This window comes from Heterodontus francisci, chromosome 2 (genome assembly GCF_036365525.1).
Source record: "Heterodontus francisci isolate sHetFra1 chromosome 2, sHetFra1.hap1, whole genome shotgun sequence".
NCBI lineage: Eukaryota > Metazoa > Chordata > Chondrichthyes > Heterodontiformes > Heterodontidae > Heterodontus > Heterodontus francisci.
Genome location: NC_090372.1, coordinates 119,408,914 through 119,435,426, shown reverse-complemented (window position 1 = coordinate 119,435,426; position 26,513 = coordinate 119,408,914). Strand labels below are relative to the sequence as shown.

General features: G+C 45.3%; 1 protein-coding gene across 1 annotated transcript in view; it reads right to left on the bottom strand.

Moving 5' to 3' along the window:
• Nucleotides 1-26,513, bottom strand: part of calcr (calcitonin receptor) — a 346,460-nt gene that overhangs the window by 210,172 nt on the left and 109,775 nt on the right. The gene's annotated exons all lie outside the window — the stretch shown is intronic.

Here is a 26,513-nt window from a genome sequence, read left to right as displayed (position 1 = left end):
GGAACAATAGCAACATGGATATAAAGTTGGCTGAATGACAGCAAACTTCTAGGCTGAATTTTGTTTTCTTGTCTGGGGCCAGTTCGGTGGTGTGGGGGCAGGGGCAGAGAATCTCGATGGAGCCATCTGCCATGAAACCCAGTGTCGTAATGCAGTGTGCTGATGCTGTCCGAGGCGGTGAAGTACTGTGGTGGTACTGTCACCACGGCGTGACGGCATCATAATTTAAATACCTGAAATGTTGTTTTAAATAAATTTCAATTTAATTCACTGCGATGCAACGAATGTTCCGTAATTTTGTGGACGATGTGCGGCAATCATGTGCTGTCAATTTCACAACTGAAAAGCTCACAGCACCGAGGCAAGAGACCTTGGTGCTGCGAAAGGGAAGGTAACTTAACCAAAGTAGCATAGGGGAAGTGGGGGTTGCAGCGGCTATTGCTGTTATGCTGAGTGTCCAAGGGGGTTATGTGTGCTGGGGGAGCTCTGCAAGGGGGTTGTGTGTGAATGGGGGGATCGCTGCAAGAAGCTTATGTGCGAATGGACCACCCTTGCTCAGACCTCTGATATGATCCAAAGTATGCCCAGGGGGCTGCTTGCTGAGGTAGAAATCTTTGGTAGCATACAGAAGTTTTGCTTCAGTGAGCTTCTGTAGAATCCACAGATAGAGTGAATGCAGAGCTGGCAGGCTTTTAAAGATGGCGCCAGCAACTGCTCCGACATCAGGTAACGCCATGAATGGCATCCCCACTGCTGCCCCAGCCACATGATTGGGTGGGGGATGGCTGCCTCCATCATGCACCATGTAATCGCGGTGGCGCAGCCGCTCATGTGACAAGCGGGAGCACCGCCATTTTGTGCACCTGCTACTGCCCCTGGCAGCAGAATCATAAAATTCAGCCTGGAGAGTAGTGGTGAATGGATGTTATTCGGACTGGAGGAAGTTATATACTGGAGTTCCCCAGGGTTCTGTTAGGTCCCCTGCTTTTCTTGATATATATTAATGACCTAGTCTTGTGTGTACAGGGAACAATTTCAAAAACTGCAGATGAAATTAAACTTGGAAGTATTGTGACTTCTAAGTAGGATAGTGATAGACTTTAAGAGGACATAGATAGGCAGGGGGAATGGGCGGACAAGTGGCAGATGAAATTTAATGCAAAGAGGTGTGAAGTGATTCATTTTGGTAGGAAGAATGAGGAGAGGCAATATAAAGGAAAGGGTAGAATTATAAAGTGCATGCAGGAACAGAACGATCTCGGAGTATATGTACACAAATCTTAGAAGTGGGCAGGGCAGGTAGAGAAAATGGTTAAAAAGTCATATAGGATAGTGGGCTTTATAGATAGAGACATAGATTACAAAGGAAGTGATGATGAACCTTTGTAAAACACTGATTTGGCCTCAACAGGAGTATTGTGTCCAATTCTGGGCACTGCACTTTAGGAAGGATGTGAAGGAGGGTGCAGAAAGGTTTATTTGAATGGTTCCAGGAATGAGAAACTTCAGTTACATGGATAGATTGGAGAATCTGGGGTTGTTCTTCTTAGAGAAGGTTGTGAGGAGATTTGATAGAGGTGTTCAAAATCATGGCAGGTCTAGGCAGAGTAGATAGGGATAAACTGTTCCCATTGGCGGACAGGTTGAGAACCAGAGGACACTGATTCAAGGTGATCGGCAAAAGATCCAACAATGACATGAAGAAAAGTTTTTTTATGCAGCGAGTGATAAGGATCTGGAATCCGCTGCCTGGGAATATGGTGGAGGCAGATTCAATCATGGCTTTCAAAAGCTAATTGGATAAGAACCTGAAGAGAGAACATTTTGAAGGCTATGGGGAAAAGGCAAACGAATGGGACTAACTGAGTTGCACTTGCAGAGAGCTGGCATGGACACGACAGGTCAAATGGCCTCCTTCTGGGCTGTAACCATTCTATGATTCTATAAGGCAGGATGGTGTGTGACTTGGAGAGTAATGTAGAGGTGGTAGTGGTCCCATGTTACTGCTGCCCTTGTTTTACTTGAAGATAGAGTTTGCAGGTTTGGAAGGTATTGTCAAAGAAGCCTCGGTGAGCTGCTGCAGTGCATTTTGCAGAAGGTATGCACTGCAGCCGCTGTGCATTGGCAGTGAAAGGAATAAAATTTTAATGTGGTAGATGGAGTGCCAATCATGTGGGCTGCTTTGTCTTGGATGGTGTCGAGCATCTTGAGTGTTGTTGTAGCCTTACTCATCTAGGCAAGTGGAAGGTATTCCATCACGCTCCTGACTTGTGCCTTATAGATGGTGGACAGGCTTTGTGGAGTCAGTAGGTGAGTTACTCGCCACAGAATTCCCAGTCTCTGACCTGCTCTTGTAGCCACGGCATATATAGGGCTGGTCCAGTTAAGTTTCTGGTCAATGGTAATGCACAAGATAATGATGGTAATGCCATTGAATGTCAACGGGAGATAGTTATATTCTCTGTTGTTGGATATGGCCATTACCAGGCATTTATGAGGCACGAATGTTACTTGACACTTAGAATCATAGAATCATAGAAAGTTTAAGGCACAGAAAGAGGCCACTTGGTCTATTGTGTCTGTGCCGGGCAAAAATGATCCACCTATTCTAATCCCACCTTCCAGCATTTGTTCCGTAGCCCTGCAGGTTACGGCACTTGAGATGCATATCCAGACTCCTTTTGAATGAGTTGAGGGTCTCTGCCTTTACTACCCTTTCAGACAGTGAGTTCCAGACCCCCACCACCATCCTCCGGGTGAAAAAGTTTTTCCTCATTTCCCCTCCAATTCTTCTACCAATCACTTTAAATCTATGTCCCCTTGTCAGTTACCTCTCTGCTAAGGTGAATAGGCCCTTCAACTCCACTCCATCAGACCCCCTCAAAATTTTGTACATTTCAATCAGAACTCCCCTGAGCCTTCTCTGTTCCAAGGAGAACAACCCCAGCCTATCCAATCTTTCCTCATAGCTGCATTTTTCCAGTCCTGGCAACATCCTCGTAAATCTCTTCTGTACCCTCTCTAGTGCAATTACATCCTTTCTGTCATGAGGTGACCAGAACTGCACACAGTACTCAAGATGTGGCCTAACCAATGAGTTATACAGTTCCAGCATAACCTCCCTGCTCTTGTATTCTATACCTTGGCTAATAAAGGAAAGGATTCCATATGCCTTCTTAACCACCTTATCGACCTGTCGTGCTACCTACAGGGATCTGTGGAAATTCACTCCAAGGTCCCTTACTTCATCTACACTTCTCAGTATTTTCCCATTAATCCTGTATTCCTTTGCCTTGTTTGACCTCCCCAAATGCATCACCTCATACTTCTCCAAGTTGAATTCCATTTGCCACTTTTCAGCCCTCTGACCAGACCATCAATATCTTCCTGCAGCCTCCAGCTATCCTCCTCGCTATCTACTACACGGCCAATCTTTGTGTCATCCTCAAACTTCTTGATCATTCCCCCTACATTTACATCCAAATCGTTAATATACACCACATAAAGCAGGGTCCCAATACTGAGCCCTGCGGAACGCCACTGGAAATAGCCCTCCAGTCGCTAAAACAGCCGACAATAATTATCCTTTGTTTCCTGCCACTGAGCCAATTTTGTATCCATCTTGCTGCATTTCCCTGGGTCCCATGGGATTTTATTTTTTTAACCAGTCTGCCATGTGGGACCTTGTCAAAAGCCTTGCTAAAATCTATGAAGACCACATCAACCCTTATCTATCTTCCTTGTTACTTCTTCAAAAAATTCGATCAAGTTGGTCAAACAAGATGTTCCCTTAACAAATCCATGCTGATTATCGTTGATTAACCTGAGCTTTCCTAAGTGACAGTTATCTAGTTAGCTTGGACTTATCAGCCCAAGCCTGAATGTTGTCCATGCTTTGCTGCATGTGGACACAGACTGCTTGATTATCTGAGGAGTTGCAAATGGAACTGAACACTGTGCTACCATCAATGACCATCCCCACTTCTGACGTTATGAAGATCATTGATGAAGCAGCTGAAGATGGTTGGACCTAGGACACTACCCTGAGGAACTCTTGCAATGATGTCCTGAGGCTGAGATGATTGGCTTCCAAAAACCACAACCATGTACCTTTGTGCTAGTTATAACTTCAGCCAATAGAAAGGTTTCCCCTGATTCCCATTGACCTCAATTTTACTAGGACTCCTTGGCACCATACTCAGTCAAATGCTGCCTGGTTTTCAACGGCCGTCGCTTTCACTGCAGTGTAATTGGCTGGATTGAATTTGACCTGATTTTTGTGGTCAGGACATACCTGGGCAATTTTCCACTTTGTCAGGTAGATGCTCGTGTTATAGCTGTACTGAAACAGCTTGGTTAGAGGAGTGGCTAGTTCTGGAGGGCAAGTCTTCAGTACTAGAGTCGGGATGTTGTCAGAGTCCATAGCCTTTTGATTTGAAACTCATTGGCGAGGAGAGAGTATGGGCTTGAACTGTAGATAGGAGGGCAATGAAAATGATTCTAAATTGTCCCTTATTTATAAAAGTTAAGCTCAATGAACCATCTGTGATTCCAATTTCAATTTGTTCTTAGCTACTGTAAATTATAACATTTATAGATTTCTATTTATGCATCTCTCTTCTGTCAAGCAGCTTTCCTGTTTCCATTGCAAGTCTAAGTAAGATGTTCACCATTAGAAGTTTCCATTGAAAGTGTGGGTCTTGAATATGACATCCAAGTCCATGTTGGACTCCAAGGTTAAAGTACAAGGAGGGATTAAACAAACTGCAGTTCTATTCCCTAGAATTTAAAAGATTAAAGGGTGATTTGATCAAAATTGTTAAAGGGAGTGGGACTGACTGGATAGTTCCGTGGAGAGTTGGCATGCACTCAATGGGCTGAATGGCCTCCTTCTGTGCCGTAAATGACTCTGACTCCAAAAAAAAAAGACTCTATATTAAAAGGAATAGATAGGGTAGATAGAGAGAAAATATTTCCACTGGATGTAGAGTCCAGGACTAGGGACCATAGTCTAAAAATTAGAGCCAGACCTTTCAGGAGTGAAATTAGCAAACACTTCTGCACACAAAATGTGGTAGAAGTTGTAATTCTCTTCCACAAAGGAAGATGCTTGATCAGTTGTAAATTATAAATCTGATATTCATAGATTTTTGTCATCCAAGTGTATTAAGAGTCATGGGGCAAAAACGAGTATATGAAGTTAAGTCTCATATCAGCCATGATGTGATTGAATGGTAGATCAGGCTCAACAGGTTAAATGGTCTCCTCCTGTTCTTATGTTCTTATATTCCTAATTAGCTGAGCCTGGGCACAAGAGAAAAAGTATATTTAGTGTCTATGACCCTGAATTAGGGAAGAAGGCTTTTGCTCCTGATTCCAACCCAGTGGTTCCTATTAGAATATACATGCATGAACATCAGGTGAAGACAAGCACTGGCTTGCCTGCAATGCAAGAATCACATGCGTAAAAATGACCACTTGGTCAAAGTATGAGATAATGTCCTGAACCCATAGAACAGTACACCAATAGGAATTAGTGCCTCTAGGAGACAAGGGACTGAAGAAATGGAAAGAATGTCATCAAAAGAGGATATTTGGCCATTGAACATAAGAACATAAGAAATAGGAGCAGGAGTAAGCCATTCGGCCCCTCAAGCCTGCCCCGCCATTCAATAAGATCATGGCTGATCTGCCCCAGACCGCAACTCTTTCGTGCCAGCTCCTCATAGCCCTCAACTCCCCGATATTTCAAAAATCTATCTACCTCCTCTTTAAATACTTTCAATGATCTAGCCTCCACAACTCTCTGGGGTAGAGAATTCCAGACATTCACTACCCTCTGAGAGAAGAAATTCCTTCGCATCTCAGTCTTAAATCAGTATCCCCTTATTCTATAACTATGTCCCCTAGTTGGAGATTCCCCCACCAGTGGAAACATCTTCTCAACATCTACACTGTCAAGCCCCCTCAGAATCTTGTGCGTTTCAATAAGATCACCCCTCATTCTTCTAAACTCTAATGAATAAGGGCCTAACCTGTTTAGCCGTTCTTGATAAGTCAACTCCTTCATCCCAGGAATCGGCCTCGTGAATCTCTTTTGAACTGCCTCCAATGCCAGTATATCCTTTCTTAAATATGGGGACCAAAACTGTACACAGTACTCCAGGTGCAGCCTCACCAACACCCTGTACAGTTGTAGCAAGACTTCCCTATTTTTAAACTCCAACCCCGTAGTAAGAAAGGCCAAAATTCCATTTGCCTCCTTAATTACTTGCTACACCTGCATGCTAACTTTTTGTGTTTATGCACAAGAACACCCAGATCCCTCTGTGCTGCACTTTATTGGAGTCTCTCTCCATTTAAATAATAGTCTGCCTTTTGATTCTTCCTACCAAAGTGCATGACCTCACACTTTCCTGCATTAAACTCCATCTGCCAAGTTTTTGCCCACTCACTCAACCTATCTATATCCCCTTGCAGATTCCTTATGTCCTCATCACAACATGCCCCCCCCACCTATTTTGGTATCGTCAGCAAATTTGGATGTATTACACTCTGCCCCCTCCTCCAAGTCATTAATATAGATAGTAAATAATTGGGGCCCTAGGACTGATCCTTGTGACACTCCACTAGTTACATCTTTCCAACCTGAAAAAGACCCATTAATCCCGACTCTCTGTCTTCTGTGAGTTAACCAATCCTCAATCCATGCTAATACATTACCCCCAATACCGAAAGCTCCTAACTTGTGCAATAATCTTTTATGTGGCACCTTATCAAATGCCTTCTGGAAATCCAAATACACTGCATCTACCAGTTCCCCTTTATCAACTCTGCTTGATATATCCTCAAAGAACTCTAGCAAATTTGTCAAACATGATTTCCCTTTCACAAAACCATGTTGCCTCTGTTTGATTGCGTTAAGCTTTTCTAAATGTCCTGCTATTTCTTCCTTAATAATGGACTCTAGCATTTTCCCAACGACCAACGTTAGACTGACTGGCCTATAATTTCCTACTTTTTGTCTCCCTCCCTTCTTGAACAGGGGCACGACATTAGTGGTTTTCCAATCCGCTGGGACCCTCCCGGAATCCAGTGAGTTCTGGAATATTTTGACCACTGCCTCCACTATCTCTGCAGCCACTTCCTTTAAAACCCTTTGATGTAGGCCATCAGGTCCTGGTGACTTGTTTACCTTTAGTCCCATTAGTTTGTCAAATTCTTTGCCCCTCGTGACAGAGACTGTTACATGATCTTTCCTCCCATTAGCTCTTTGCTTATCTGATATCTGTGGGATGAAATTTAGGGAAATATTTCTGAATTGGGTCTACCTCCTTTATAAAAGAAAAATACTACAGATGCTGGAAATCTGAAATAAAAGAAAATTCTGGAAATACTCATCTGCGGGGAAAGAAACAGCATTAATGTTTCAGGTTGATGACCTTTCATCAGAATTGGGAAAACTTAGAAATGTAATAGGTTTAAAGCAAGTGAAAGGGGGAAGCATGAGAAGAAGAGCAAAAGGAAAGGTCTATGATAGGGTAGAAGGCAGGAGAAATTAAATGACAAAAAGGTTCATGCTGTGGGACCAAAAGGAGTGGTAATGGGACAAGAAAAGAAACAAAAGATGTGTCTACAGGAGGCATAAATGGCAGAATGATGAACACCTGCCGAACGAAAGCAAAATAAAATAAAAACGAGAGAAAAAACAAATCTGCAAAGCAAAAGGAAACAAAATAGGGCAGAGGTTACGATCTGAAATTGTTGAACTCAATGTTGAGACCAGAAGGCTGGAAGGATATTTCCCTCACTGGCATTTCTAGAACCAGGGGCCGCAGTCTCTGGATAAGGGGTCAGCCAGTTAGTACTGAGCTGAGGAGATTCAAAGGATGTGAATCTTTGGAATTCTCTACCTCACCGAGCTGTGGATGCTCAGTTGTTGAGTATATTCAATACAGAAATCTACAGATTTTTCAATACTATGGGAATCAAAGGGATAGTGCAGGAAGGTGGAGCTGAGGTAGGCATGATCAGCCATGATCTATTGAATGGTGGAGCAAGCTTGAAGGGCCAAAAGGCCTACTCCTGTTCCTAGCTCTTATGTTCCTATGTTTTAAAAATTAATCAAAAACATCCTTCTAACTAAAAGAGACACTTTTCTCCGATATCTCAAAATAGACACTTTCAAGGTAGATTTTCAATGTGTGTTAAAGGTCAACATTAGTAATTCTGTGTGGTAATTTAAGTAACTCTACCATTCACTTTGAAGTTATTAATGTGCTTACCTATTGCACATGTTAATGCACAAATTTGAGTGTAACAAAATGGAATGGCATTTATCCATTATTTATCAGCCCTCTTTTTGAATTCAGCTTTTCATTTTAATGGGTTCTTTGAAGGAATATATCAATTTTAAAATGGCTTCTGCATTGGTTTTCTGGGAAATTGGCTCTTTTTTAATTTTTTATTGAAAGAGATCAGAAAGAAACTAAGCAAGCCAAAATTGTTCATAAGACATTTTCAAATCACCCAACTGTAAACTCAATTAATGTATCATTGTTCCAGATGTTAAAATATTTAGGTTGCTGACTCTGTGCTTCTTGTTGAATTTATGTTACAGGGGTATGAATGTGTTTGTATCTCCAGGAATGGAAACTTTCATAAATAAACATTTTAAAAAGGCACAAAGACCCTCACATTTTCATACTAGACAGACATCTGAGAATGATTGAAGTGGGTGACTATCCGCACAGGTAGGAATTATGAGATGAGTATTCTATAGTGCAGTTTAATAAATACTAATCTTTTACCTCCAGGACTTGGGTTCAAGCATTTGAGCTGAATGTGTTTGGCAATCTCTAGTGCTTGGTGGGCATGGGTTTACACCACAAAACTAACCTCACAGTGGTCATTTAATTGATGTTGGAAACTGAAAACATCACACAATGCAGTAATGAGTGTACTTCCATGGCTTCCACTGAGGCATATTATTGGGACAGTGTAAAGACAGCCTAATGCAAATAATAGATACCTGAAAAGTGCTGTATTCCTTAACATAAATATCCCTCACCTTGATGAGCATAAAATTCAAAGAAACAAAATGCAGGGCAGTAGTCTGCATGTTCACAGAAAAAGCATGTAGATCAGGAGGATCGGGAAACAAAGGACAATAAACGTGAGCGCTATTTGTGTTTAACTCCCAATCTATGCATGTTCCGAAGAAGGGTCACTGACCCGAAACGTTAACTCTGCTTCTCATTCCACAGATGCTGCCAGACCTGCTGAGTGGTTCCAGCATTTCTTGTTTTTATTATGCATGCTTCAGTCGGGCTGAATTTAGTGAGTCTGTCGCAGGCCCTGGCAGTAGACCTGGAAATGTGCGCCGTTCCCGCTAGTTACATGGGCAGCCAGACCACCACAATCATGCAGCGGGCTTCCACATTCCATAATGGAAGCACAGGACTCGGCCAGTAGCACAGTGAGAGTGGGTTGCGAGACACCAAATACGACGTCGAATGACTCCCGTGCAGGTGCTGATGCCATATATAAAGCCCTGCCAGGCCTGCTTGCATTGCTGCCTTGGATTTGTTTGCCGCTAGCTGTTCACAACTGAGACTGGTATTGGAGTGTCCCCTGGAACTCCCCACCCCCTTCCATCACCACCCAAGGTGGACCCTGCAGGACGACAGAAGCAAGACACAGGATGCCCCCACAATTTAGTGATGCCTCCCTCAAGATTCTTCTCCACGGTGCAAGGATAAGGTGGGAGCTCCTCTTCCTCAGTGATGGTGAGCAGAGGTCCTCCTACCTGACCAAACAAGCCTGGACGGAGATTGCTGAGGTTGGCAGCTGTGGGGTCACCCCCCAAAACATGGGTACAGTGCCGCAAGAGGGCCAAAGACCTCCTTCGTTCTGCCAACATGAGTGCACCATAACTCTCTCCTTTTCAGCAATTGCAAGTGGTTATGCAGGAGGAAGTGGAACATGGGAGGGAGGCACTGCAGCTGTGCTGGCAGAGGGGTTAGGCATCACCTCATCCAGACAAATGCATGGCTGCATCTCCGCCACAGGCCAGCTTCTTTCACAACTCAACCCCATTAACTCTCCTGAGAGCGGACGGGATGATGAGCTAGATATGGTACTCCAGTAGAGGATGAGGTGCTGTCACTAGTAGAACTGTCATGTTGATCACTCAGCGAACTATGACTATTTCCCTCTTTCCACTTCTAGGACAAGAGGCCCATAATAAGAGGGAGACATCCCGGACTAGCAGAGGCATCCCAGACACAGGCTTTCTCCAAGGTTGGGGAGGATGCACTTGAATTAGTGGGGACCCAGGGCGGCCGCTCAATAGCTGATGGAGTGACTGGAGTCTCTGCACAAGAGACATACATACACATATCAACATACAGTTCATTTCTGCAGACCTACATCACACATGGTTGTCTTGACGAGATCTGCACAGCCTAACCCACATATGTTTGTGTTCTCTCATGTTGGTCAGTGTCCGCAGAAGACTCTAGTACAAGAGAGACATCATTTCACCTCCGAGGAGGAACCACAGTCAGAGCATGCACCATCCCATGACTCTCCTGCACTTTCCACCAGTGCAGATACTTTCACCTCAGTGGGTTTCCACATGGCTTCCACATGAATCAGGGTGACAAGCTGGTGGGATCAGCACACAGGCCCGAGCAGCCGAGGCTTCTGACAGCCAGAGGACTGTGGGTGGCCAGGCCCATGCTGAGCTCCAGGCTGATGACGAGCCTCTGGTATCGACTGCATAGGGCATGCTGGAGTTGCAGAGAGAGGTAAAGCAATATCTGCCCGAGATGCCAGAAGCCACGCGCAGCCATGTGCAGATGGTGGAGGAGTCCATCCATACCATGAGTGCTGCCATGCCTCAGGCATTTGAGTGCATGGCTTCCTCTGTTGAGAGGTTGATGACCCTCATGGGGAACCAGATCCCACAAATGTGTGCAGATCTGCACACCATCACCTTGGCCATGAACTCAACACAGCAGCGGCATGGCGAGAGAAGGACGAAAGGCCCAGAATCTTCTCCAGCTCTGCGTCCTTCTCTGGTCAGCAGGGAGGTTCAAGTGAAAGGGAGGAGGAGAGCCTGACCTCCACAGCTGGGGGCTGCCCTCAGGATGCTCCGCGTGTGGACACTGACTCCTCAGCTCCTCCGGCAGTAAGCCCAGCTGCTGCAGCCATGATGCCTGAGCAGATTCCTGCACCTGTGCAGGAAACCCTTAGTCAGCCGGGGCCCTCCAGTCCTCAGGCAGCCGAAATCATCACAAGCCAAGGAGCAGCATGAACAGCAGCCTGCCTCCAACTCAGCTACTAGCACTGGGTTAACACCTCATAGAAGCAATTGAAAATGTATGAAGAAAACCACCTAGTCACACTTGGATTTCATTGGTGTTTGAAATTTGACATTTGCTTCATCACATAAAGTTCTTTTGTTCGAGCAATTAACCTTCTTTTTGGAAAAGTGATTATTCTATTGTGCATTAATTGTGAGCTGCTGACTTCCCCCTTCCCCTTTAGTGGATTGTCAGTGCAGGCACAGCCTTCATTTGATTAGGGCCTTCCATGGCCCATAGCGCATAGTTCAGCTGGGCGCTAGGCATGGGAGACAACTAGAAAGGAGGCGAAGACTGCATGCATTGAGGCGAGTCTTTATATTTTTTAGTCTGTGTGACCATTATGGTGGCTGGAAGCGGGTAATTCTGAAATTGTCTCTTGCCTCCTTGCTCCTTCAATGTGCCTGGCCTCTGGTGCAAGGGCTACAAAATCCAGTGCAGCCTGCTCCTCACCCTCCTCCGTGTCCTCCTCATCAGTGTAGGACTGTCATTCAATCATGTCCTCATCGTGCAAGGCCTCCCCCTTCTGCAGTGCGAGATTGTGCAGAGCACAGCAGCCCACCATGATATGCGAGACCCTCGCTGCGACATACTGCAGGGCTCCACCAGATCAATCCAGGCACCGGAATCTCATCTTCAGAAGCTCAATGGCCTGCTCGATGGTCACTCAGGTGGAGCCATGGCAGGTGTTGTACCTCTCATCTGCAGCAGTCTGCACAGGTCTTCAATGGGTAGCCCTTGTCCCCGAGAATCCATTCCTGAAGGCAAGCGGGGGGGGGCCTGAAAAACTGTGGCACCTGAGACTGTCGAAGTCTGTAAGTATCATGGCTGCTTCCCAGGAAGCAGGCACACAGCTGCAGGAAACACTTTCAGTGGTTGCAGACCAGTCGAATATTGATGGAATGAAAGCCCTTCCTGTTAATGACGGCCGCTGGCTGATCCATTGGAGCCTTCATGGCCACATGAGTGCAATCTATCACACCTTACACCTGGGAGAATCCAGCGATGGCCCCGAATCTGAAGGCCCTCTCAGAGCCATCCAGTAGCGCATAGTTACCAGCCATTTAGAACAGGGCATTGGTCACCTCCTTGATGCAGCAGTGAGCTGCTGCCTGGGAGACCCCACACTTATGGATCTTTGCAATGATCCAGACGCATAAAAGTTTAGTACCATTGTGATCTTCAAGGCCACTGGCATTGGGTGACCCCCAAATCCCATTGGTTGGAACTTGCCCTGCAGCAGGGTGCATAAGTCAGTGATGGCCTCCCTGGAGATGCGTAGTTTTCACGGACAATGCTGCTTGAACATTTGGAGGTAGCTGACTCGAATTCGGTACGCTCTCTGGAACAAGTGGGCTCTTCTGGCATGGCTGACTGCTGCTACTCTAATCGTGGAGCTTCATGGGCAGGTACAGATGCCTCCTGACCCTCCCTCCTTTGGAGGTGCCGCCTCACGCCACGGGGTCTAAAGAGACAGTGTGTATAAGATCCATGCCAGGTGATCTGCGGGCCGCCAGAGTGCTGCCGATGCACAGACGACCCTGCCTTGGCAGTTGTGGCTTCGCTATTTCTCCCGGCAGACTCCCTGATTGCCGTCAGTGCCCACTCTTGCTGATAGCCAACCCTCTCATCCAGCAGTATGGGCAGCCAACCGTCTCACCCAACATTTTGGACACCCGATACAGCCAACCAATACCAAGCCTTGCAGACCACCTGAGACCTTGCTCAGTCAGCATTCCCACCCAAGACCATGACCACCCCCCGCAGACCACCTGAGACCCCGACCCCCCCTTGCAGAGCAGAGAGCACTGCAGGGCGACAATTGCCTCCGCTCCCCCCTCTTCCCCTATGTAGTGCTGGTCATGGCTGTCTACCCATCGCAGCACTGAGGCCTCGCCTTGGTGCTGCCAGCTTTTAATGGCCAGGAATCAGATGTCATGTGAAGGCCACCTGTCATCCACTTAATTCCAAGCCCCCACATTGACTTGTGAAGCATTAGATGCTAATGTATTAAAACTAAGTGTTCAACAATTTAAATTGCATTCTTGTCGTGTCAGGGCGGGGATACTGTCTTAGTGATTTCCTGTCACTGACTAAATCCGGAACCCATGTCACGATGTTGGATTTCTGGGCTGATGTGTCCAACACAATTCTCAGGCCCACCACACCACCATTCCCACTCCAAATGGCCACGCTATATTCAACCTGTTGTGTGCAGTTACCCCAGGCTGGATTTTATGGCCCCACCCCCACCTCCACCCCCCGAGGTGGGATCGGAGGCAGGGGGAGGCACGGAGTATCGCAATTGGTGGCGTGAGGCAGCAGTGGGGGGAGGGCCTATCGCCCAGCAATCTTCACGGGGGAGGGATAGGCTGACGACGGCCTTCCCATCCAGAGGCCAGTTGAGGCCCTTAAGAGGACTATTAGCGGCCAATTAGTGGCCTCTTCCTGCTGCCACTGGGATCTTACGAGCTTGGAGTGGGCACTCTCCCTGTGGGCTTAGGGGTGTGGGTCCCTCCTCCGTGGACAATTTGTGGCCCCCGGAGAACTCCCAAGAATCACTTCATCCCCCGGGACCTCCCTCCACCTGGACCACTAGACCAAAACCCAGCACCCCCTCACTGGGGCTTCCAGATCGCTCTGGGGGAGAGGGGGGGGGGGGGCGTGAAATGCAGATACAGGGATCCCCCTGCCATTACAGCACGGCGTCGGGAGCCCCATCTCCTACACAAAATCCAGCCCCTGGATTTCACTAAATAGCATCTATTCACCCTTCTTGTGCCCAAGTCTGGTGATAATATGTTGTCTGTCCTCTAACATTTAAAAACTGAGTTCTTCTGTTAGATTTCAGTACTCATAAACTTGAACATTTGAAACAGTAAATTGAAATTGGAAGTGAGGACTTTAGCAGAAGTTGCATTTTGAAAGACCCCTAGGTATTTTTCTAATACCACAGCAACTGAAGGAAGCATCGTTCACTTTCAAGTGATTTAACAAAGAAACCAATCTCACAAAGCAACAACAAAAAACAGCCGCATGCCAGTCAGAACTTGTAATTATTGTTGGCACTATGATAAAATGCTGGCCTGAGCCTCAATTTCCTTTTCTCTATTTATTGATTAACTGGAAAGCATGTCACCTGTACTGTTACGACCAGGTGAGAAGAGGTCTAGGGGTTCCCTCTCAGCCTTTGCCTGGTTTAACCATAAAAGGGTTTAATTTTAGAAACACCATGTTTTTAGCTCCCCCTCAGTGAATCCTTGATCACTGCTTTCCAATTGTAAGGCAAAAAAAATCAGACAGGTTTCCTTAGATTTAAACAAGAAAGGTGGAAGTTTATTAATCATATACTCTAATCCGGTTAACGACTACAAATATGTGATGCGACCATGCTAGCATGCATACACGATAAACACATATGCAGATAGAAACAGAAAAAGTAGAAAAAAGTAATGGGGAAAGGTTTGAGGCAATAGATGGGTTTCTATTTAATGTCCTTTGACTTTGATGTGGAGTTTTTGGTTGGCGGTAAGTCTTGCAATTTGTTGGGGTCCAGTGCACGTTTCAACTTCTTTCGATATCGGAGTCTTTTCTCTCTTGAGGTTTCCATGTCTTCTGTGGGTCTGGTGGCTTAGGAGAAAGCAAGAGAGAGACATCCAGGAGAGCGGCTTGTTGGCCCAGCTTCAGTTGCAAACTGCCTTCTGTTCCTTTCTGTGTGGCACAATTCAACTCCAAGTTGGCCAGCAGGTCAGTCATGTGACTAACTGGCTTAACCACTTCTGCATTTGTGGATTGTATCATCTTAGCAGTCCCTGGAATGTGCTTCCTTACCCCTTGGCACAGTGGTTAGCACCGCATCCTCACAGCTCCAGCGACCCGGGTTCAGTTCTAGGTACTGCCTGTGCAGAGTTTGCAAGTTTTCCCTGGGACCGTGTAGGTTTCTGCCGGGTGCTCTGGTTTCCTCCCACAGCCAAAACCTTGCAGGTTGTTAGGTAAATTGGCCATTGTAAATTGCCCCTAGTGTAGGTAGGTGGTGGGGATGTGGTAGGGAATATGGGATTAATGTAGGATTAGTATAAATGGTCCTCAGTACCTTGCCCTATGGCAGTGAGGCCTGTACAACGTATGTCAGCCAAGAGCGATGTCTCAATTCATTCCATCTTCGCTGCCTCCGGAGAATCCTTGGCATCAGGTCGCAGGACCGTATCTCCAACACAGAAGTCCTCGAGGCGGCCAACCTCCCCAGCTTATACACCCTACTGAGCCAGCGGCGCTTGAGATGGCTTGGCCATGTGAGCCGCATGGAAGATGGCAGGATCCCCAATGACACATTGTACAGCGAGCTCGCCATTGGTATCAAACCCACCGGCCATCCATGTCTCCGCTTTAAAGATGTCTGCAAACGCGACATGAAGTCCTGTGACATTGATCACAAGTCCTGGGAGTCAGTTGCCAGCGATCGCTAGAGCTGGCGGGCAGCCATAAAGGCAGGGCTAAAGTGTGGCGAGTCGAAGAGACTTAGCAGCTGGCAGGAAAAAAGGCAGAAGTGCAAGGGGAGAGCCAACTGCGTAACAGCCCTGACAACCAATTTTATCTGCAGCACCTGTGGAAGAGTCTGTCACTCTAGAATTGGCCTTTATAGCCACTCCAGGCGCTGCTCCACAAACCACTGACCACCTGCAGGCGCTTACCCATTGTCTCCCGAGACAAGGAGGCCAAAGAAGAAGAAGTATAAATGGGTGGTTGTAGATTAGCACAGACTCAGTGGGCCGAAGGGCCTGTTTCTGTGCTCTATGACTCTATGACCTTCAATGTCTGGTGATCAAAATCCATTTGGGTTAATTGGGTTCAGGGAGTAGTGCTTTGTCTCCACAAGCACCATCTCTTAGTATGCAAATGTCCTCCAGTCAAAGATCTGGTGATCTCTTTAACAAGTCATTTCTTCCTCCAGCAACAGTTTAAAATCAATGTTCATGTTTAGGTGTGGGTCTGCATGACATGTACCCTGAAAGATTGTCAGAAACAGCTACCAGCAGAATGAATGGGTGTGCTCAATGGATCAGTTCATTTTATTCACTGTAAATGTAATCTGATAGAGGAGAGCTGTATGATATGTTTTGCTCCAAATGAAATGCTACATGATTCCATAACCTGAACCAATGTTGCCACTGGCTATTAATGTCATTCATAAAATCCATGTGCCATGTGACATTGTCCTCATATTGTTTAAACGTGATGACAGTTCTGACAATAGTTCTCTTCAAAACAAACCTCATTCTTATTTCAGTTCAACAAAGTAATATCCTTATCGCAATTCATCCTACACAGTTTTTTTTTCATTCATTCCTGGGATGTGGGCGTTGCTGGCCAGGCCTGCATTTATTGCCCATCCCTAATTTCCCTTGAGAAGGTGGTGGTGAGCTGCCTTCTTGAACTGCTGCAGTCCGTGTGGGGTAGGTATACCCACTGTGCTGTTAGCAAGGGAGTTCCAGGATTTTGACCCAATGACAGTGAAGGAACGGCGATATAGTTCCAAGTCAGGATGGTGTGTGACTTGGAGGGGAACTTGCAGGTGGTGGTGTTCCCATGCATTTGCTGCCCTTGTCCTTCTAGTTGGTAAAGGTCACGGATTTGGAAGGTGCTGTCTAAGGAGCCTTGGTGCATTGCTGCAGTGCATCTTGTAGATGGTGCACTCTGCTGCCAATGTGCGTGGGTGGTGAAGGGAGTGATTGTTTGTAGATGGGGTGCCAATCAAGCGGGCTGCTTTGGCCTGGATGGTGTCGAGTTTCTTGAGTGTTGTTGGAGCTGCACCCATCCAGGCAAGTGGAGAGTATTCCATCACACTCCTGACGTGCCTTGTAGATGGTGGACAGGCTTTGGGGAGTCAGGAAGTGAGTTACTCGCCGCAGGATTCCTAGTCTCTGAACTGCTCTTGTAGCCACGGTATTTATATGGCTACTCCAATTCAGTTTCTGGTCAATGGTAGCCCCTAGGATGTTGATAGTGGGGGATTCAGCAATGGTAATGCCATTGAATGTCAAGGAGCGATGGTTCGATTCTCTCTTGTTGGAGATGGTCATTGCCTGGCACTAGTGTGGCACGAATGTTACTTGCACCTGTCAGCCCAAGCCTGGATATTGTCCAAGTCGCTGCATTTCTACATGGAATGCTTCAGTATCTGAGGAGTCACGAATGGTGCTGAACATTGTGCAATCATCAGCGAACATCCCCACTTCTGACCTTATGACTGAAGGAAGGTCATTGATGAAGCAGCTGAAGATGGTTGGGCCGAGGACACTACCCTGAGGAACTCCTGCAGTGATGTCCTGGAGCTCAGATGATAGACCTCCAACAACCACAACCATCTTCCTTTGCACTAGGTATGACTCCAACCAGCGGAGGGTTTTCCCCCTGATTCACATTAACCTCAGTTTTGCTCAGGCTCCTTGATGTCATACTCGGTCAAATGCTGCCTTGATGTCAAGGGCAGTCACTCTCAGCTTATCGCAATTCATCCTACACAGTTAAAAACGTCAGTTTGGAGGCACATTGGTTGATTTGGATTAATAAACTGTCATCACTCCTTTACTGAGAACTACTTCAGATTAATATCACACATTTTCAGCTGTAGTAAAGGATTTATCTCATATCCCTGAGCTCATTAAGCAGCTCTAGCTGTTCCCAATAACAGTGGGAAATTTTAACTCTCTCCAATTGGTGAGAAAGGACTCCCTAGGTCGATTCCTCACTCTAACTCTCCTGGCACTGGCAGTGGATGAAGTTCCCACCAGAGTCCAGCAGGAGCCTTAATTAATGAATACAAATCAAAGTCCCATGACGTACATGGGACACCCAATGGCATTTTAACCCATTCCTGTGCAGGGTTAAGGAAAGCTGTCAGGATGAGACCCTCTAACACAAGTTAAAAATGTTCCCTAGTGGCAACTGGAGGTGTGGTTCTTCCGTTCCCATCAAAGAAATTTCAGACTTTTGCTGCCTTGGGTTCCCTCCCTTCCCTGCTGCACCAGCCTCACCATACACCCTACCACCTTGCAGCAGTTAACCTTTACCTCCCAGCCCCTACCTCTCATTGACCAGTTGCCAGTAAACAGCCAAACATCTGACTGACCACATTCAAATAAGGCCCAACAGTTCAAATCCGCCAGACCTCAAACAAATAGTCCTGCACGGGATTGCTGCCAGGAGTTAAAATTGACCATAATATGACTTATCCCTCACATGTAGACAAAAAAGGCTTGCATTTATAAAATGTATTTCATGACCATGACGTTCCAAAACACTTTACTGCAAATGAAGTACTTTTGAAGTGTAATTGCTGTTGTAAAGTCGGAAATGTGGCTGCCAATTTGCACACAGCCAGTTCCCACAAACAGCAATGTGATCATGACCAGCATGTAGATGAGAAATAGGAGGAGGCCAGGGATTGATCCTTGGGGGACACTAGAGATAACCATGTGGGAGTAGGAAGAGAAGCTATTGCAAGTGATTCTCTGGCTATGATGAGACAGATAAGAATGGAACCAGGTGAGAGCAGTCCTACCCAACTGGACAATATTGGAGAGGTGTTGGAGGAGGTTGGTGAGGTCAACTATGTCAAAGACTGCAGATAGGTCGAGGAGGACCTTGTTATCTTGGTCAGTCACACAGAATGTCATTTGTGACTTCGATAAAAGCCGTTTCAGTACTGTGACAGGGGTGGAAACCTAATTGGAGGAATTCAAACATGGATTTCCAGGAAAGATGAGCATAGATTTGGGAGGCAACAACACATTCAAGGACTTTGGATGGAAAGGAAGGTTGGAGATGGGGCTGTACTTTGCAAGGACGGTGGGGTCAAGAGTTTTTTTGAGGAGGGGGTGATGGCAAATTTAAAGAGGAGAGGGACAACACTCCTCTCACCAACTTACCTTGCTAGTGTGCCCATTCTTATCCATCTGTGTACTTCAATACAACGCCATCTATCTATGCATCACTGACATTCACCCTTATCCTTATCCAATGTCATGCCTCTCCCTCATAGTCACCCTGAACAAATATTCTCCATCCATCCGTGCAACACATGTCATAATTATCGTTCAGCGGTCTCTTCTTTCCCTTGTTGCAGGAGAAGAGAGCACGGAATACCAGGGAGAGGGAGGGAACCGGATGTGGCCCTCCACCCATCTCTCAACAGACAGCTGCAGTAGAGGAAGCACTGGATATCAATGGAGTCATGACTTGCTTGGCCATTGGAGATGGAGAGATGTGGGTCTCCCAGCTACCTGGTGACAGAATTAAATATCAAGCAGCAACATTCATACAACACTCACTCATATGGATATGATGTCAGCAGTGAATGAAATATGATCATATACATAATGATAACTTCGATCATTTTTACCTCGACAGTGCTCATTCATGTCTTTAATCTCCCACAGAGCCTTCATATGTCCAGCAGGAGGTGATTGAGGTTGCCAATGATGATGATGGCTCCGCAGAGGAGGTCAATCCCTCTGAAGATGCACTATCATACAACTTATGCAGGCCATGCACCAGCTCAGATACTCACTCCTTGGTGAGATCAATAAGACAGATAATTGGGTTTTCACATGGTAACTCACACTTGACAAGTGTTCACGAACAGATATTGGAGTCAAGGAAAGCAATGGGAATTCTATGTCAGAGGGCGCAGGCCCCTCCAAGCTCTGCTCAGTTGGATGCTGATGTTGTATCACAGCAGGCGTCGATGAACAGTATACTTATTGAACAGCAACAGAAAATCTGCGATATACCGGCAGGTATTCCAAGCACACTGACCATGATTGCAGAGAGATTGGAGGAGTCCACCTGAAGCATGAGTGGCATGATGTCACAGGCCATTGGGATGCTGTCTTCTTCCAGAGAAAGAGTGTCCAACTGCATGAAGCATCAAACACAGCAATCGAGCTGTGCATACAGGCCCTCAACAAGTGCACACTCTGGATGCCAGCTTCAATACGATGAATGATACCCTAGCCTTGATCCTTCAGGCCCCCAATTATTTGCAGCAAAAGGTTCTCCAGCAGGCTGGAGCAGAAAAGTGCAGCTGGACCATGCAAGGGATGATGGTGAAAGGAGGCATGGAAGTGGGAATTCTGCTCAAAGCACTTACACTTCTCGTAGCCTCCACCCCGACGCGTCAGTACCCAACATGCTGCCTTGTGTCCTGATGGCCAAATCTGTCCCCACACAGGTGCAGGAGGAGCTCTCACAGGCTCTAAAACCCATTGGACTCATAGGCCAAGAGCATCTTAAGAGTCAGAGCAGGGATTGAGCAGCCTGCCTCTACCTCTGCTGAAGCCACATGGCTGCACTATGTAGGAGTTACAGGAAAAGAAAGAGAAAAGACGTAGTTGCACAAAGGTATGCGCATGGGTGTGTTACACATTTTGTACTGCTGATGCTTGATGGTTTGCAGGACTGCTTTCTATTAGTGGCATTGACAGAGGTAAGGAGGGCAAAAGAGGTCTTTGCATGGGGCTGTGAGACGGGTGCACTGTTGAAACCTAAGTGAACCTCATAAAAATCAGGGCATCCCAGGCAGCAATGTGCACCGCCAGTGGTACACTTCTCTCAGCACCTTCTGCCTCCTCATCTTCCTCCTTCTCCACCTCCTCCTTCTCCTCCACCAAAGAGGCTCTGTGCTCTGCGCCTCAGTCCTCCTGCAGATCTAAACCTTAAGGCTGGGCAATATTGTGCAGACCACAGCACATCACAATCATTCTGGAGACCCTAGTTGGCATGTACTGAAGGGAACCTCCAGATCTGTCCAGGCACCTGAAGCACATCTTCAATGTGCCTATGGCTTATTATGACATTCATGTCACCATAAAGATCTTTCTGTGGTTGCAGACCAGCTGTACATTGATAGAGTGCAAGCTCTTGCAGTTGCCAAACGCTCCTGGGTGATCAATGGGTGGCTTAATTGTCATAAACATGAAGCCAATGACATCCTGCACCTGTAGGAAGCTAGCCAGAGCCTCAAACCCAAGTGTCCATTCATTCTGACTGGTGTCATTGCAGGAAAAGTTGACATAATTAGCAGCTTTGGCAAACCAGCCAAATCTGTCTTATGCATATGTGTGGCACCAACTGCGGGATCCTGTAAATGTCTCAGGCAGATCCCTGGAAGGATTCAGAGGCAGAAATGTTGAGGGCAGTGGTGACTTTGACAGTGTGATCACCAGGTCCAGTTGGCAGCTGGTCTTCTTCCAGCAGGCTGCAAATGTCTGCCACCACCTGGAATGACACACTAAGCCTCCTGAGAGACTGGTGTTCAGACATGTTAAGGAAGCTTATCCTTTGCCTGTAGATCCTGTGTGCTGGGAATGAAGTCCTGCAAGCTGCACCTCTCTGCTCATCCCCTCATTCCTGTGGAGCTGCAGATCTGTGAGTAGCAGCCTGATGCTGCTACAGATCCTGGTGCTCCTGGTGCTGCTGGTGGTCATCTTGATCCTTATCTGAGGCCATAGAAACACAGCATAAGCAGGACCCATGATGATCTGATGGATCAGGGCTCCAAAGTGCAGATCAGACCTCCAAACCTCCAAAGTATCGGTGATACCTCCAAACTGTAGAAAAAACCTCCAAAGTCTGTAGAGTAACCTCTCTGCACAAGTATTGTGAACAAACCCTGTCCCACATGCAGGTAAGAAGACAGCTGTGAATATGGAATACTTATTGGCATATTTCCCTGACATGGCTTCAGTCCCTCAATGGCTACTGTGCACTGGTCTTGCTTTCACTGGCGAGTTTCAGGAAGCCGGGGAAACCAATGGACTCAAAGTTTAAGTTACAAACCTTTGTCAATATCGCTCTAATTGAGCGATTAACAGATGTTAAGTAGCAATCCATCTCTCCTGAAGGGGCTGCTTACACACGGCCTAATACGCTGCAATAAAACCGGGATATTGGTGTGTTGGAACTGGCTTCCCGATGCGTTGTCAATTTCATCAGTTTTAAAGCCACCACCCCCCCCCCAAACCCGCTCCCAACCTCACATGCTCCTGCGCATTAAAATCTAACCCAGTGTGTCATATATCTGGATAGATCAGAGGTGCAATAGAATGCAGCCAAGAACAGGAAAACTAACGTGCAGCTGCTCATTAAAGATCCATTAAGCTAAGTGCTGAGAAACCCTTTTATCCACATTACAAAATAAAGTGACTCAAAGTGACACTGTTCTCTTTACTCCTTTCATGCAGGTCCCCACCTTCTAAGAATGAGGCATATTAATTTTGTCATATGAACATTGATTTTAAACTTGCTGGGAAGAAGAGAAGACCTGTTACAAGGGCTGCCAGACACTTAGCTGAAAAACATTTGCATACTAACAGACAGTGCTTGTGGAGACAAAAGGACCATTCCCTGACACATTCAACCCACAGTGGATTTTGATTACCAGACATTGAAGGTGTAAGGAAGAGCATTCCAGAGACTGCTAAGGTGATACAATTCACAAAAGCCAGGAATAGTTAAACCAGCTGGTCACATGAATAACTGGCTGGTCCAGGGTTTTTTGAACTAGCCATTCATCAGAGATAGTCCCATTGTGCTTAGAATCTGTGCTGCTGAGGATTCCTCTGCAAATACCTCAGGAGTTGCCATGTGCTTAATAGCAGAGTGGAGTGCAGACAATCACTGAACCATCAGTGCATACACAATTGCCAGGTCTTGCAGAATATTTTATTTAGATGACTGCTGGCTCACATGGGTGATTCTACTCAGGCAGAAGCTTCCTTTTATAATGGGATTTTGGGATGAGACAATAAGCCAAAGCACTGTCTGCCTGTTCAGGTCAACATTCAAGATCCATGGTGTATTCAAGAGTAGCATGGAGTTCACCCAGTGTCATAGCCAACATTCATCACGCTACCAACACCACCAATAACACATGATTTGATCATTTTTATCTCATTTCTGTTTATGGGACCTTGCTGTGCTCAAAGTGGCTGTTGCATTGACCACAAAACAACAGTGACTACCCTTTAAAAGTGATTCATTGGTTGCAAAGTGTTTTGTGAATGCCATGAGTATATGAAAGTTGCTATATAAATGCAAGTTTATACTTCCAAAAGTACGTCTTGTGAGCTCAGAATCCTTACATGCTGCAGTAGAGACAGGTATTGTGGTGGCACTCCAGGAAGTAGATGCTCCTCAGCTATCCCTACCAATGTCCTGAGACTCACCTCATGCTATCTACTCCAGCTCATTAACTACAGGTTTTGTTGTGCGAGTAGCTGTCCTCATGGTTGAGAAATGTGGTAAAAGTGACAAGGGTGCTGACTTGCTTAGTTACACTATTGTGTCACTCTGCTCTTCAAGATCAACAAAAACAGAAGAGGAATATATATTAAAAAGTTGTATTAAAGAATTGCTTTCAAATCTTGTGTTGCAATATGCTATGCTATGAAGTATGCCTGTGTGTTAGTGACTAGAAAGGGCAAGACAGAACAAGAACATAATGGCACTGGGCCTGAGTTTGGGGAGGCCTCCAACTCCACACTCCCATACTTTCCTCGACACGCATGGTCTATAATGTCCATACGAAGTGGTCTTCTCATCAGGAGTCAAGGGCTTGTGGTACCGGGGACCTCCTTCAGTTCTATGATGTGTCATCTTCTCCTGCAAGTAGTTAAGTAGTCTTTAAAGTAGCAGTTTAAATATCACAAAACGTGACTTACAACTGGCCACACAACAGACCATTTTGTCCAATAATAAATGCATATGCATCATTATATTGCTAGGTTGTCATACAAGGATCTCTTGGGTGAAGGCTCTTCAAAATTGTTAAAGATAGTCAGTTCGATTTGTGAGGTTACTCAATGTACTTCTCCCATGCTGCAGAATGGTAATGCATGATAAGCATTTAGCATCCTGTTTCTCTCATGTCACTAGTACATAGTATAATCTTTTATTAAGAGTTATAAAGGTTCAGTATAAAATTAAATACAGGTTAATGGCATGCCAGGTAGGTAATTGTTCATTCAAAGTGACTTCATCTGTTTTTTCCGAAGCCGACCATCTTGTTCCTCATATCTATCTAGATCTGCCAAGTTCTGGAATCTGTATTTCCCCTTTTTGCAATTTTTTTCTCAAGCCCGCTCCATGCGCACTTCTGAGAAAGGAGCCTATCAGCTCCATACAGTATAGCCTCTTCCTCTTTTTATCCTGCATCAACAATTATGGTACCGAATTGGCAAAATGACTCTTGTGAGCCTTGTATGCGTGCGTTTTAGAGCCATATCATTGAGTAAATCCCAGGCCTGCTCTCCCTTTTACAAATGAAGGGGTTTAAATGCTTCCTTTTTAAATAATGGTTGCTTTGTCCATTATTATTTCTGCAACTTCATTGCTGAGCTCAGTGTGTGGGCTTTATAGCACACAATTTACTCATCATACTAAAATCAGCAATATTGAAGTTAACGAGCAGCAGCAAATTCAACCAGAAATTTTTATTAACCCTCGAGTAGTGCATTAGTAGTGATCTTTAGGGCACCATCTCATAAGGTTGTTTACTTTATTCATCCTGGAAGCAAGGAAACAGACAATACCAGACATTAACTGTTGAGGATGTTTGTTGTGTACATTGCTGGATCACACACAGAGCCCTTAGGAAATAATTTAATGTTGATTGTATCTTAATGAGAAAGCTTGAGAACAGGATAAGGATAATAAATCAGAATTTACAAAGCAGAAAAATATCTATGTGTTCCCATACCATTGTTTCTTCTAGGGGAAGATAGAAAGTATTTCATTTTCTTCTCTTTTTGATTCATACAGTCCCCTAACCTGTACATTTTCCTTGTCAAGAAGCAGGAGAGCAACCTGATTCAATTGCACTTCTCTAGAATAGGTAGCCTGCATATCTGACCTTCCAATTTTCCATCCAGTGGGAAAGTGCTTGGCGAAAGTACTGTTGTGATTTGGAGCTAGGTGTGTGGCAAATGGGCTTTTAGTATCCTCTTAGAAACGCAGGAAATTATTTCGACAGCAAGTCTTATTGTTATAAACATGTGCTTCCCCTACAGAAAAAGTGTGATCCAAAACTGAAAGCAGTGTGCAAATCTTCTACTAAAAATCCTTAGCATCAATACAAGGGGTCTGTGGATGAAACGTTTTTTGAGCTCCTTCCTGATATTCTACTCCAGATAGCCACCCAGTGAAGGATAGAACTGGAGCCTAATCTTTATACACTTACAAGCTATTATTTACAGAGACAGACATTACAAATAAGCACCTCCAAACCCAACAAACACAGTTTCAATCTGTTTCTATAATTGGAGCTCAAATGAATCCCCAGTTAATGCCCACCACCTGAATGCAATTAAATACTCGATTACTATACAATTAACATCTGAAACCCTGCTAGAATTTTTATCACTGTATATTATTATCTCCAGTCTATTTACAATCCTCTGGATCATATACCCTTCACTGAGAGGACTGTGCATAGGCTGCAAGGAGATTCAAGCACAATGTGAGCTGGCTTATCTCTGATATTTCTATTCCTATATCTAAATGGAAATGGTTGACATTCGGAACTCATTCCATATGGGCAAGGCAACCCAAATCTTACCCAAATATAGCTCAGCACAACAATATACTGGGCTCCCTAACATTTATTGTCCATATATTTTCACAGCTTATTTATTTCCTATAGCCCTCCATTTCATTCTTCAATCAAGAAGCAAAGATTCTTTAGGTTTGGATTACATAGAACTCTTTATTTCCACAACCATATACAATTTACCTTATTCGAAACTATCTCTTCCATTTAATCTCCTGAGGGAAAGATTTGCATATTGATTATTAAGACAATATTCAAAATATTCCTTCATTCTCACATTTCTACCATTCAACCCTAACCTACTGCCTCCTAGATTACTATTGGTGAACTAACAAACAATACATCATCCTGGCTAGTATCATTATCCTTAAAATGGAGTACTTCAGTCTCTTGGATGTTAATTATTTTCAATGGGAACCTATAACCATTTATTTGCTTGGTTTGTTTGCCACTTTAGGTGACAATGGTTGAGGTTGCATATCTATGAAATACATATAGCAGTAAGGATATGGTACAAAAATAAGAAGCAACGATGA